A 15356-nucleotide genomic window follows, 5' to 3' on the forward strand; every position below is an offset into this window, starting at 1 on the left:
GTGCATTCTTTGTTATGTGCGGCCGAGGCAAACAAACGCGACGGTTTCATGTGCTGCCCATGTGCCATATGTAAGAATACGATGGAATATCCTTGCTCAAGGACTCTTCATTCACACTTGTTCAAGTCGGGTTTCATGCCAAACTATATTTGTTGGACAAAGCACGGAGAAACCGGTGTTGTAATGGAAGAAGGTGAAGAAGAACAATGGGACGACAATGATATTATTCCTGATGGTGCATGCTTCAATGATACTGCAATGGGAGAAGCTGAAGAAGAGGTAGCCGTAGAAGATGAGCCGGCTGATGATCTTTGTCAGGTCATTCGTGATGGACAAAGAGAATGTGAAAGTGAAAAGGAGAAGATCAAGTTCGAGCGGATGCTAGAAGATCACAAGAAATTGTTGTACCCAACTTGTGATGCAGGGCAGAAAAAGTTGGGAACCACACTAGAATTGCTGCAATGGAAGGCAAAGAATGGTGTATCTGACAAGGGATTTGGAGAGTTACTAAAAATCCAAAAAAAGATGCTTCTGAAGTACAATGAATTGCCCGCCACTACCTACGAAGCAAAACAAGTTGTCTGTCCTATGGGGCTAGAAATAGAGAAGATACATGCATGTCCTAATGACTGCATCCTATACCGTGGCAAAGAGTACGAGAAATTGGATGCATGCCCGGTATGCCATGCGTCGCGGTATAAGATCAGGCGAGATGACCCTGGTGATGTTGAGGGCGAACGTCCGCGTAAGAAAATCCCTGCCAAGGTTATGTGGTATGCTCCTATAATACCACGCTTGAAATGTCTATTCAGAAACAAAGAACATGCAAAATTGTTATGATGGCATAAAGAAGACCGTAAGGTAGACAATATGTTGAGACACCCTGCTGATGGGTCCCAGTGGAGAGCAATCGACAGAGAATTCCCGGAGTTTGCAAATGACGCAAGAAACTTAAGTTTTGCTTTAAGTACAGATGGTATCAATCCTTTTGGAGAGCAGAACAGTAGTCATAGCACTTGGCCTGTTACTCTAAGTATCTACAACATTCCTCCTTGGTTATGCATGAAGCGGAAGTTCATTATGATGCCTGTGCTCATCCAAGGCCCGAAGCAACCTGGCAATGACATCGATGTGTACCTGAGACCACTTATTGATGAACTTCTCATTTTGTGGAATAAAGATGGTGTACGTGTGTGGGATGAGTACAAACAGGAACACTTTGATCTGCGAGCATTGTTGTTCGTAACAATCAATGATTGGCCTGCTCTAAGTAATCTTTCAGGATAGTCAAACAAGGGATATAATGCATGCACACACTGCTTCGGTGATATTAGAGGTGTATTCTAGAAAAAATGTCGAAAGGTCGTGTACCTTGGCCATCGTCGATTTCTTCCTGCAAATCACCCCGTAAGAAAGAAAGGCAAGCATTTTAAAGGGAAGGCAGACCACCTGACCAAGCCTCGCAACCGAACCGGTGAGGATGTACTCGATATGGTCAATGATGTGAAAGTCGTCTTTGGAAAAGGACATGGAAGCCAACCTATTCCGAAATACGCTAACGGTCACGCACCCATGTGGAAGAAAAAGTCCATATTTTGGGACCTACCCTATTGGCAAGTCCTGGAGGTCCGTAGCTCGATCGACGTGATGCACCTGACGAAGAATCTTTGTGTGAACCTGCTAGGCTTTATGGGTGTGTATGGAAAGCCTAAGGACACATTTGAAGCACGACAGGACCTGCGTTGTTTGAGAGAAAGAGACAACCTGCATCCAGAGAAGACAGATGATGGACGCCATTACTTACGTCCTGCTAGCTACACTCTAAGCAAAGAGGAGAAGGAAATCATGTTTGAATGCTTAAACAACATCAAGGTACCATCTGGATTCTCCTCGAATATAAAGGGTATTATAAATGTGCCAGAGAAGAAATTCTGTAACTTAAAGTCCCATGACTGTCACGTTCTCATGACGCAATTACTTCCAGTTGCATTAAGAGGAATTCTACCTCCAAATGTACATCTAGCCACCGTGAAGCTATGTGCATTCCTCAATGCAATTTCTCAGAAGGCAATTGATCCAACTGATCTAGCTAAACTACAGAATGATGTGGTTCAATGTCTCGTCAGCTTTGAGTTGGTGTTCCCTCCTTCCTTCTTTGATATTATGACACACCTCCTAGTTCACCTAGTCAAGGAGATTTTCACTCTCGGTCCTGTGTTCCTACACAACATGTTCCCCTTAGAGAGATTCATGGGAGTCCTGAAGAAATATGTTCACAACCGTGCTCGCCCAGAAGGAAGCATCGCCAAGGGCTATGGAACAGAAGAGGTCATTGAGTTCTGTGTTGACTTTATTCCCGACCTTGACTCGATTGGTGTTCCTGAATCGAGACATGAGGGGAGACTAAGCGGAAAGGGGACACTAGGGAGGAAAACATATATTGGTACGGATGATGATTATTTCAATAAAGCGCACTACACAGTTCTACAGAACTCCTCTTTGGTAGATCCGTATATTGAGACACACAAGGATCTCTTACAATCCGAGTTTCCAGGGAAGACTGAAGCTTGGATTACGCATAAGCACATGGAAACTTTCGGCGGTTGGTTGCGAAAAAAATGTCAAGGTGATGAGAGCATCCATGAGCAACTGTATTTATTGGCTATGCAACCATCATGGCATATCGTCACATACAAAGGGTACGAGATAAATGGGAACATATTCTACATAGTAGCCCAAGATAAAAGGAGTACCAACCAAAACAGTGGTGTCCGCATAGATGCCACAGACCCGAATGGGAATAAGCAGACATATTATGGACGCATAGATGAAATATGGGAACTAGAATATGCACCTACTTTGAAGATCCCATTGTTCAAGTGCCAATGGGTCAAGGTGACCGGAGGCGGGGTAACAGTAGACAACGAGTATGGAATGACAACAGTAGACCTTAGTAATATTGGGTACAAAGACGAACCATTCGTCCTTGCCAAGGATGTGAATCAGGTGTTCTATGTCAATGATATGTCTACCAAACCAAAAAGAGGGAAAAACGATAATGACTCAACCAAAGAGCCAAAGCGCCACATAGTTCTTTCAGGGAAAAGAGTCATCGTGGGAATTGAGGACAAGTCGGACATGTCAGAAGAATATGAAAAGGATGACCGAATTTCGCCCTTCAAAGTGAACAAAGACCCTAGCATCTTGGTAAATGATGAGGACACTCCATGGTTACGAAGTGATCATAACCAAGGGACATACGTAAAGAAGAAGTTCACTGCTGTGCCCACTTGGTGATATAGTGATTTAATATAGTGTGTGTTTGAGATATTATGTAATAATTGTGAATTCAGATGTTTATTATGTCATGTTTCAAATTAAATCAATGTTTGATTTGGTGGGATTTCTCTCTCAAAAAGGTAAATTAGGATACTGAGTGATGAAAAATTAAAATATTAACGTTAAAATGATGTGAAAACAAATTTCCTATCCAAAACCAATAGTTTTAATAATTTTAATTAAACACTACATTTTTGCATTAACGAAATAATAAATATTAGTTACATTATGTTTTATAATTTTAACAAAAAATAAAAAAAGTTAGGTTATAGATTTTTCCTATGTGCAATAAACAAAAAGAAAATTCATATTTTTAACAAAATAATTTTATGCCTTTTATTTAATTTACTATGTATCTAACAAAAACTATTGCATTTCTATTGTATTTAACAAGACTATTGCTTAAAACAGGCGGGAAACAAAACTACAGGCCACCTTTACTCCCGGGTGGGAAGCCCACCCGGGAGTAAAGGTGGGCTGCAGTTTCGTGGCCCGCCAAAAAAATCCTTTACTCCCGGTTGGTAATACGCACCGGGAGTAAAGGGTTTTTACTCCCGGTTGGTGGCTGGCACCGGGAGTAATTCTCTCTGGTATATAACCTCCAGCGCCTGGCGCAGATCGATCCACTCGTCTTCTTCCTCGTCGAACCCCGCCACCCTCTTCTTCCTCGCGCCACGTCCGTTCGCCTTCCGTGACACCGGCGCCGCCCTCTTCTTCCTCGTGCGGCCTCCACCACGCGCGCCCGTGCCCCTCCTCCGCGCGCGCCCGTGGCCCTCCACCGTGGCCTCCTCCGCGCCCGTGGCCCTCCACCGCGCCCTCCTCCGCGCCGAGGCCCTCCACCGCGCGTGTTGCCCCACCGCGCCCGAGGCCCTCCACTACCGAGCTTGAGGTGATATGTTCGTCGATCTCTTTGTACATTCGCCCGAGCCCTCCACTACCGAGTTATAGATCACGTCGAAAACTACAACTTTGGTGTAAGCCATGTCAACGCTCGAGGTCGATTGAAAATTCCAAATTTTGAATCACAAAATCTAGGAACTGAAAATGAATATTTGGAACTCTAAATGATTTTAAATAAAAAACATATCTTAACGCAAGTTTTGAATATTTGAATATTATATGGATAAATTAGCAAGTTTAATTAGAGTGTCAAAAACTGCATTTTATGGTACTAAAATACATTTTAAGATCACTGGGACCTGAACTCATGATAAGTTTAATTAAGGACCACCAATGAAATTACTTTAGAAATTAATTAGATCGATGTAAATCCATGGCTTGTATAATAAACACGCTATATATTATTTGGAAACAACGCTACGAACCATCCGCTAATGAACTTTCGTACAAACTCCTCAGGATGGCAACCATTGTCGTTGTCACTAAAGCTGAAAATGATCCAGCCCATCAACCGCCATATATTCATCACTATATGATATTGTCGTTGTAGGATATATAATGGTCAAATAGGAACTCAATTTTGATACCCAGTTTGTAAACTAAGCGTTTTTTAGTTTATAAAAAATATCACATGTGATGATGTAAGCAGTTTTGGTTGGACTTGCATGCATGGCTACAGACAAATGAAGGAAAACTTCAACGTTTCTTCATTTGTGAACTTTGAATATACAGATATAATATATTAATGTTGCTAAAGTAATATGAGCATTACATATTTTTTCCGGGAAGACTATCTTCAAACTTTATATCATAGCATCAGAGATCGCCTATAGAAGAAGAAAATAAATTCTTATCATTTCGGAAATAGTAATGGTTATATTAGCAATAAGACACATATACTTACATTTCATAATGACTTATACTTACATTATTAACATAGAATTTTCTCATATGATGAATGACTACATGGTTCACATGGTACATAGGATCACAACATCACGCACCGACACCGCCCCGGCCCGCCTCACGTCGTCGTCGTCGTCAGCACGCCGGCCCGCCTCACGTCGTCGTCGTCAGCACACCGGCCACCGCGCCGATACGTATATATACGTCATTTGTATTCATATGCATGTATATATATATGTCGCGGAGCACCGCCGCCATCGTTCGTCCATGCGTTTCTATGTATACGGCAGAGCACCGCCGTCCTCGTTCACCCATGTGTACAGACATATATACGGCGGAGTGGAGCACCGCCACTCTTGTCACACCGCCCTTTCTCGTGGCCTAGTTGATCAACATTCGTATTATCGTTATCGTTAATGCTAAACAATCACACCAGGGCGAACCGTGCTGTTGATGTCACCGACATGGTTCGCCCTAGTCACCGACGCAATTTGCCCTCGGCCGTTTATGTACAGCCCTAATTCGCCCTAGTACCAACGTAGTTCGTCCTAGTGTGGCGAATTGCGTCCGTGACCGAGGGGCAAGATTTAATAATGCATATTGTTCGTAGATTTTACGCATGTAAGCAAAGATTTGACGTACTATATATTGGTTTTGTTTTTTGAAGCTAGATGGCTGACCCGAGAAACATGGATGAGGAGGAGTTGATGATGAATTTGATCAACACTGGCACTCAAGTTGCCGGCGATGATGGTGCTAAAAATAACATGCAAGAGGATGTAGATGGCAGGAGTCAGTACTTAGCTCTTGAACAAAATGAGCAACAACATATTGGCCAAGTATATATTTTTTATTATTAGCTATATATATTATCATATGTCTTATGTGTGCTCATGACATTAAAAATAATGTTTATGTTTTGTAGCCCTCTGGATCAACATCAACAACTACAACGAAGAGTAAAAATGTTCGAGGTCCCAAAAAGCCATTGGAGGGTCGCTTCATCATCTCAGAGTTCAATGTGGATACAGGAGAACCGGGGGGGCCGAATAAAATGAAATTTGTGCACCACTGTGGTTACCTTGTACGGGACCGGCTCCCGATTAGTACCCGTGAATGGAAGAAGAAGACCAATGCTCCTCATATCAGTTTTGTCTCCGATCGTGACAAGGCGTTAATTTGGAATGATGTCTTGGTACATTTCACGCTCCAAACAGATGGTTATGATGATATAATAGATGGTGATGAATTGAAGGAGCGAGTTAGGGATTGGGCAATGAAGAAGATGGCCACCCAGTTTCAGACTTGGAAGAAACACCTATACACGATGTATGTCAAGAAGAACATAGCACCAGATTGTACTGTCCCAGGCCCGATCTCAAAGCAGAGGCCCTATTGGGATGAGTTTGTACAGTACAAGACTTCGGAAGAGGGTGTGAGTCGGGTGATAAAGAACCAACGTAATGCCCAACAGAAGACATACCACCATACCTTGGGATCAGGTGGCTACCCGACTGCCATTAAGAAGTGGAACAAAATAGAAGCAGACCTTCTTGCCAAGGGTATCAGACTAGAATCACTCGAGTGGGGAGAACGTGCAAAGAATTGGTTTTTCGCTCATGGGGGAACACTAGACCAGGAGACAGGGAAGTGCGTTTATGGCGCAAGACTGCAAGAAGCAGCAGAAAGATTGTTTTATGCTCAGAGAGCTACTGCTAGTGGTGCGTTCAGGCCCAATAGAGAGAAGGATGAGCTGACATACGCCATCGGGACTATTGAACATGGTGGCCGAACTAGAGGCAAAGGAAGTGTCTCGTGGGAGCATGGATTCCCTTAGGACAGACCATCCTACAGAAGTCGCCAGAGAAAGAAGGAAGAAGAGGCACAACGGCTCCAGAGGTTGGAGGAAGCGGTGCGTGAAGCATAGGAGCGGGAAAAAAACCTTGAAGCGAGAATGCAGGAGGAAATCAGAAGGCAAGTGCAAATAGCAGTGAGTGCAAGCAAGCAGGCATCAGAGCCAGGAATCAACATTAGCCAATCTGTTCAGTTGAAAAGCAGCTGTGCTTCCACGGAGATACCAAATCAAGGGGACACAGGACTGTGCTTCCCTGTGGATGAAGTCACTGAACCTTGTACAACGTGTGAGCTACACATTCCGAAGGAGAATTCCACAATCAAGGTGGCTATCGGTCTTGTTAATCCTATCGACCGAACCAAGACACCAAGGATTCATGGGAATATAATCCAAGAAGGATATGCTACCATCTCGGTAGATAAAGCTGAAAAAGGTTTTAGTGATTTGCCTCTTGACATTCCTGGAGGTGATGGCGAGAAGACTCTAGGAGAAGTGGAGAAGACATTCATTCTATGGCGCAAGCGCTACATCATCATTCCAGGGATGTCGGCTCCACCTCCTCCTGAACTACCTCACCATAGGTACGTGCGGATGAAAACACTACATCATTAATTTGTATTGGCTTAAATAATTAACAATCTGCTCATAATAATATGTCATTCCTTTTTTTGTAGCAGATCCTCCCCCAACCTAAATCCAATTGTTCAATCGCCAGATCATCATAGTGCTCTGTACGATGACATTGTGTTGGAAGACGAGGCTGCATCCACACCATCTCCAAGGAGGTCTCCAACGCCGCAGCCGCCACCTCCAAGGAGGTCTCCAACGCCGCTGCCAACACCTCCAAGGAGGTCTCCAACGCCTCCCCCACCCCCGCCTACCAAGAAGCCTAGCAAGAGGCCAGCCCCTCAAACAAAGAACCAGTCCCCGCCTACAAAGAAAGCCACCATGAAACCAAGGGCTATTCCCAAAATAATATCTGAAGAGAAGGAAGAAGGAACTGATGCATATAAAAAAGACATGTCTAGATTCTATGACAAACTTAAAATGAATCAAGAAGCAAGGAGAAACCCGGAGAAACCGTACTTCTTCGTAGCTCCAGATATTCTAAGAAAAAAGGTGACTTCTTACCAGCAACAACAGCGGGAATCTCGTAAGCCATCCAAATCAACGTTATCAGACTATGACCGCACTCTCACCAAGTCAATTGAGGCGGCACAGAAAAAGAAGCGGGCAGGGAAAGGAGTTGCCCAACTCGGACAACAAGCGCACCAATCAATCCTTCCGCTAGTTGTTGGTAATGAATATGGTTCGAATTTAGGATTAATGCATCAGGCAAACATACCTCCGGATGTCGATTTAGATCACCTTGGTGAATTTCTTGATGAGACTGGTCTCGACCTTTACCAGATGTTTGGTGATGGAAACATTGAGAGTGCGGCAGAGGTTGATATTTGGAAGAAAAAATTTGTACTAGGCCAGAGTCTATACAACCCTCAAGCCTTATCTGATCTGGGGACGCAAATGTACCTGCTAAACAAGTGGTACATGCAGGCGTCTACCAGTGGAGACTTCTGCGTTGGTGTCAGAATTAGAGACGAACATTAGTTCCGTGGCGATGATGTTATGTATGTTGACTTTGTAGAATTTCATCAACTATGCCACCTGACCTCTCTGGACAAAGTTATCATTAGCTGCTATTGCCTGTAAGTAATAATTCTTTCGATCTATTATTAAACTCATCATATGTGTGTATATGCATATAAATTATCCTAACAAGTACTATGTATATGCAGATTTACAATGACAGAGCTCAGAAAGGAAGGCTACAATGAAATTGGTTTTGTTGATCCCCATATAGTATTCAAAGACTCAATTACTCCAAAGACTAATTGGAAGTCTGAGTCAGAGAGTAACCTCATGAACTTCTTAGTGAACCAACGCCACAAGAAGGATATACTCTTTCCCTATAACTTCAAGTGAGTGTTAATCATGTCGATCATATCCTTAATGGCTCATATGTTGATTCTAGTTAATTAATGAGTGTTATGCGTTATATCCTATAAACACATGCAACAATCACTGGATATTGATGGACATCGATCTGGTGAAAAGTCACTTGATAATCTATGACTCGATGAGAAAACCACAACAAGACTACCAAGATATGATAGATATTATCCAGAGGTAATTTCAGGATCTCTAGCAACTATATATACATACAAACATGATGATTAACTATATCTGATGACGTGGCAAATTTTTTATTGGGCAGTATTTGGAAAACCTTTATTGAGAAGCAACACATAGAAAAATGCAAAGCGCCACTAAATGTAATCCCTTTGAAAGTAAGTCCCATGAATCGCATCATCTTTATTAATTAAACATATAGCTTTCACCGGATCACCAGATTGGATGACAAATCTTTTTCTCGTAAAGTGGTGTCTGAGGCAGGAACAGGGGAACAACTACTGTGGTTACTATGTTTGCAAGTTTATCAAGGTGGTCTCCCAAAGAACTCCTACAGAGAGACTCAAAGTACGTTAAAAATACACTATATATTCATTTAATTATTATTATTGATTGTGTTACTATGTCTTTATATATATATATGTACATATATTAATTTATTTTCCTTTAATTCAAACCTGTAGACTCGATGGTTGGAGGAAAATGTCATACGGCAAGACCAAATCAAAGCAATTCAAGAGTCTATAGCCGGATTTTTTAATGAGCAGGTCATCGATTCCAAGGGCGAGTTCTACTTCGACCCAACACTGCCATTAAAGCCAAGCTAGAGGATGAGAGGAAACTTGTTATGTCACAACAACTATAATGCAATCTTTTGTAATATATGCACATGAAATAATATAATGTAAAATACACATATGCATGCATGCATGTAAATATATATATATGATGCATGCATGCATATATATATATATATATATATATATATATATATATATATATATATATATATATTTCTATGCTTGAATTGTGTGATTTAATACGTTCATTGTGCTTGAACCGAAACATACTATATGCGCGTATAAATGTATAATTAGCAGCGTACAATACGACTTCGAAAACCTATTTTGAAAAGAAAACAAAAAAATGAAAAGAAAAGAAAAAAGAAAAAAACCTTTAGTCCCGGTTCGTATTACCAACTGGGACTAAAGGTGCCGGCCATCGTGGCATGTCAGGAGGCACCTTTAGTCCCGGTTGGTGTTACCCACTGGGACTAAAGGTCCTCCTTTAGTCCCGGTTCCTGACCCGGGACTAAAGGACCCCCCCTTTAGTCCCGGATGCTTGCTCCCGGGTGGGGAACCGGGACTAGAGGGGGTTCCCCACCGGGAGTAAAGCTCGGTTCTCTACCAGTGTAGATAAATGAACTAACGTCTACAACATCATATTGAGTTCACTAAATTCGCCATGGGATTTATATATCTTAAGAATACATATATTTGAATGATTATAGATGTTAATATTTTCTAAGAACATTATTGTCAAAATTAGAGCAGTTTGATTTATGGCAAAACTAAATTGAGCTACAGTGTGGAACAGAGAGAGAAAATGATATTCCCCCCACACCTCACTTTGCCTTTTCCCTGTTCACATATGACTTCATTTCCTACCCACATTTTGAAACTGCATCATGAAATATATTTTAAGAGTCGGCTCGTTGCGTGAACCATATTTACACAAGTGCCTCCTCCTCCTCTTACGAGCCGCTTTTGAAAATTATTCCATTTTCACCAAAAAAAAGTGTTATATTTTATTGAAGTTGATTTAAACAATAAACTTTTAGGAAGGGATATATCATGCCCATCTCCTTATCTATAGAAAATTTTATAAAATGTTTGCACAATTTTTTACTATACTAAAAGTGAAGGGTGATTATGACATATTTCAATTGTACTGTTGTACCGGTAAAATGTTTGAGACAAAGAGCGTGCGTGAAAGAGGAATGCTGTTGAACTGCCGGAGGATAACTGGATGCCCGTCTCAGGTCTCAGCACCTTGAGCGTGTGGCAGGTAAAAAAAAAAAACCTCTGCTTTCAGAACTCTCAACGTGCCTTTTGTAATTTTCTCTTGTGTTTATTGGCAGGTAACACGGAGATTGGTATATATAGGGTGCCGATATTAAATAGACTAGGTATTACCAACAGCTGGTAAGATACATCTGGATCTGACGCGGACGAGAGACATTACCAATTGCTTAAACCCCTGTTGCACGAACGCAAAAACAAGTGCTGTCAAAGCTGGCAGGGGCATGTCGATGTCACTTTTGTTGCTTTGCTTTTGCTGTATTACAGAAGACTCCTTCAGTCCCACGATACGAGTCGTTTTGGGATCGAACGCAGAACCCAAGGCATGAGGTAAAAGACCACAGCACCCTAATCATTGCTCATCGCGAAACGTCCTCTGTTGAGGGACGGGGGAGTAGTTATGAACACGGTGATGAACAAGTCCAGCACCAGCACAAAGCATTCTTAGGCTGTGTTTAATTCGCGAATTTAGGGAATTTGGTTACTGTAGCACCTTTTGTTTTTATTTGATAATTAGTGTTCAATCATGGACTAATTAGATTCAAAACGTTCGTCTCGCAATTTCCAACTAAACTGTGCAATTAGTTTTTTTTCGTCTACATTTAATGCTCTATGCACGTATCGCAAAATTCGATGTGATGACTACTGTAGCACTTTTTGAGAAACTTTTTGGGAACTAAACAATCACTTAAACGCATCAGCTGGAGTGACAAATAATGTTCCTTAACCTGAAGAGACGCAGCAGCGGAGGGAGCGTTGGTGAGTGTGTGGTGATAGCAGAGCAGAGCTGGTAGATTTGGAGGATGACGAGAGAGACATTATTTATTACCCATTGCTTAGGCTGTGTTTAGTTCGTGAAATTTGAGAATTTGGTTACTGTAGTACTTTTGTTTTTATTTGGCAATTAGTGTTCAATCATGAACTAATTAGGCTCAAAGCGTTCGTCTCGCGATTTCCAATCAAACTGTGCAATTAGTTTTTTTTCGTCTACATTTAATGTTCTATGTATGTATTGTAAGATTCGATGTGATGACCACTGTAACATTTTTTTTGGAACTAAACACAGCCTTAATGTGAAGGCCGCTTCTCATAGGACCCACACGCTCAAAACTTTTGTGGTCGCATCTTGGAAGTTTCTCCTGAAATTAGCGTATCTCTAATGTTCCATAAACAGAGTCTGTACACGAAACTAAGAGAGCCAATGGTCAAAGTACATAGCGACTCGTATCGTAAGTTATTACCAGCTTGCATTTGCCCTTCAAGTGCCGCCGCCGCTCACATCATCCTCCGGTCCATCATCCATGTTGAAACTAGCGGTTTCAGACAACGTGGGAAAACAGAGGCCTCCGCCCGCTAGGCGTCGTCCTCGGGCGGAGACTCAGGATAGGCACAACAGGTGAGCGTGTAGGACGCTGGCACGGAAAGCTAGAGTTTCATTAATTCATCCACCACCCTCCCTGCACGGTTACAAGTTGTGGGGGATATACCCTGGGTACCACAAGATGGTACATGGGCCGCACCATCCGAGGTGGCCCGGCCCGTAAGATCGAGGCGTGCACAACAAGATTACAAGTTGTACTAGATATTGTAATAGTACCAAATATGATACTTTACTTGTAACCCTCCTCCTCCAGACTATATAAGGAGAGGCAGGGGCCCCCCTCAGGGGGACAACAGATCTCACCCTAGATCAATATAAATAACAGAGCACAGGACGTAGGGTTTTACGCCACACTGGCGGCCTGAACCTGTATAAATCTTGTGTCTTGTGCCTCTGTAACTATCTGGTTCCTGATTACACGCACCGTCTACCGATAATCTACCACCACGGGCACCCCCCTCGGTGGACTGCCGACCATATTTCGTCGACAGTGGCGCGCCAGGTAGGGGTCCCCTTTTAGGGGTTGTGCGTGCTGATCTTCCGGCGAATCAGATGGGATCCTCTTTATCAACACCACACGTGGTGACTTCAGCTGCCGCAGTGATCTGTCCCAGTCAAGATCGATCCCGGCGTTCAGCCTCCGCCGAGCTCCGACCACCAGACCACCAGACCACGTCCCGAGCGGCTCTGCTGAGCTCTGACCACCAGACCACCAGACCACGTCCCGAGCGGCTCCGCCGAGCTCCGACCACCAGACCACCAGACCACCAGATCACCAGACCATGTCCCAAGCGACTCCGCCAAGCTTCGACCACCTCGACCACCAGACCACGTCGCAATGATGATCGCCACGAAGAACGGCGCTATGACAACCGCGACCACCGTCACGACAGGTCGGAAAGCTCGAGGACCGAACAACTTCATCACCGCCGGCCAGATTTCTATCCAAAGATAAGTACACTTCTAATATTTATATTTAATATAATTTTCATTACGACGTTTCTCCACAACGTCCTTGTCATGATTATTCTTCAAATAACGTTTGTCCATGTATACAATCTTAAATATAACATACATCTATACTTAATGCAGATTCTCGACCAGTCATGTTGATGCTCGATGTCTCCAGAAAAGGCCCTGTCTCCGGCTCCTCCCTACACGTGCACGAGCGTCTGCCCTCTGCGTTATGGGTGGTCGGCAGCGGCTCCTTAGCGACGCTTTGTTCATCCTACACGTGCCGCGCCCCGTGTTATGGTTAACGGGCTAGCTAGGGCTGGAGACTCAGCTGCATACTAACTGGTCGGGCAATTTATATTAAGTATAAACACAAACTTCACATTAACACTGATGTTTACAAAGCACCAACTGTTTTATCACATCATGCTCATGACTGCTGAGCGTTATTTCTTCATCGCTGATTTTTTCTCCATAAATTATTATTTTGTACATCATGTACTACCATTCTACATATTTATATTGCAGGAATTTCGAGCTATGTTCGGGGACTTTGTCGCTCGCTTCTCGACCTACGCCCAGGGACTGCCTCGATCACTCTCCGACCACGGCTCGGGGACTTCGTCGCTCGCTCCTCGACCTGCGCTCGGAGACTGCCTCGATCACTCTCCGACCACGGCTCGGGGACTTTGCGTCTCGACTACATATGACTGGCAACTCGCATACAGTTGGGATATTTTTTCTCACTTAGATCTTGCTACAAGGCTCATACCTCGCCTTCCAGCAAGCTCGAGGACTACATCGGTACGATGCACCTGCCGGTGCATCTCGTATCGCCTGTACGACGATTGGATTCTCAACTTAACTGGGAATTCTTTTTAGACCCTGGCACCACGTGCCTACGTCACCTACTACCAGGCTCGGGGACTAAGTGGGCACACTTCACCTTGCGGGTGAATGTGTTTGTTTTTCGACTACTATGCCTCTGATGATCAAGGACGCTACGCTTCAAGACGCACTTACATTTCTTTTTAGAAATATAAGTGGGCACACTTCCCAGGACGGAAATATTTTTCTTTCTTTTTAAGAGCACCATACATTCTTCGGACAACCTACTTCTCCGGCGACAACGGTGGTCGGAGATGTCAAGAACTCAAGCCTCACTGTTCGGAGAAGGTTAAAATGGCGTGTTGCATCAGAATACATGGCGCTCGGGGACTAGCTGTTGGGGTTATACCCCCGGGTACCACAAGATGGTACATGGGCCGCAGCATCCGAGGTGGCCCGGCCCATAAGATCGAGGCGTGCACAGCAAGATTACAAGTTGTACTAGATATTGTAATAGTACCAAATATGATACTTTACTTGTAACCCTCCTCCTCCAGACTATATAAGGAGAGGCAGGGGCCCCCCTCAGGGGGACAACAGATCTCACCCCAGATCAATACAAATAACAGAGCATAGGACGTAGGGTTTTACGCCACACTGGCGGCCTGAACCTGTATAAATCTTGTGTCTTGTGCCTCTGTAACCATCTGGTTCTTGATTACACGCACCGTCTACCGATAATCTACCACCACGGGCACCCTCCTCGGTGGACTGCCGACCATATTTCGTCGACACAAGTGTTCTCTATTTATAGGGCTCAACTACTTCTTGACAAAATTTATTATAATGCCCCTCAACTGCTACAGTACATTCCTGGAATATTCCGCCACTAGTCTCTTGTTTGCGGGGCAATCCTGCCACACCGTCTTCAAGTAACGGGCCTCCATGAGCGGCTGGCCCACCGTGCCTTGGTCCTTGGCCCAAAGGCCTGGGTTCCCGATGCTTGTCTCCGTCTTTAGGGGCGCGTCGTTGCCTTGGCAGGTCTTCACCGGTCCGGTCGGAGACATCATCCGTAGGTCTCCGCTCGGCCGCGCGGGGGCCATGGTTCCTGACGCTGGCCTCCGTCTTCAGGGGCGCGCCG

This window comes from Miscanthus floridulus, chromosome 14 (assembly GCF_019320115.1).
Source record: "Miscanthus floridulus cultivar M001 chromosome 14, ASM1932011v1, whole genome shotgun sequence".
Classification (NCBI taxonomy): domain Eukaryota; kingdom Viridiplantae; phylum Streptophyta; class Magnoliopsida; order Poales; family Poaceae; genus Miscanthus; species Miscanthus floridulus.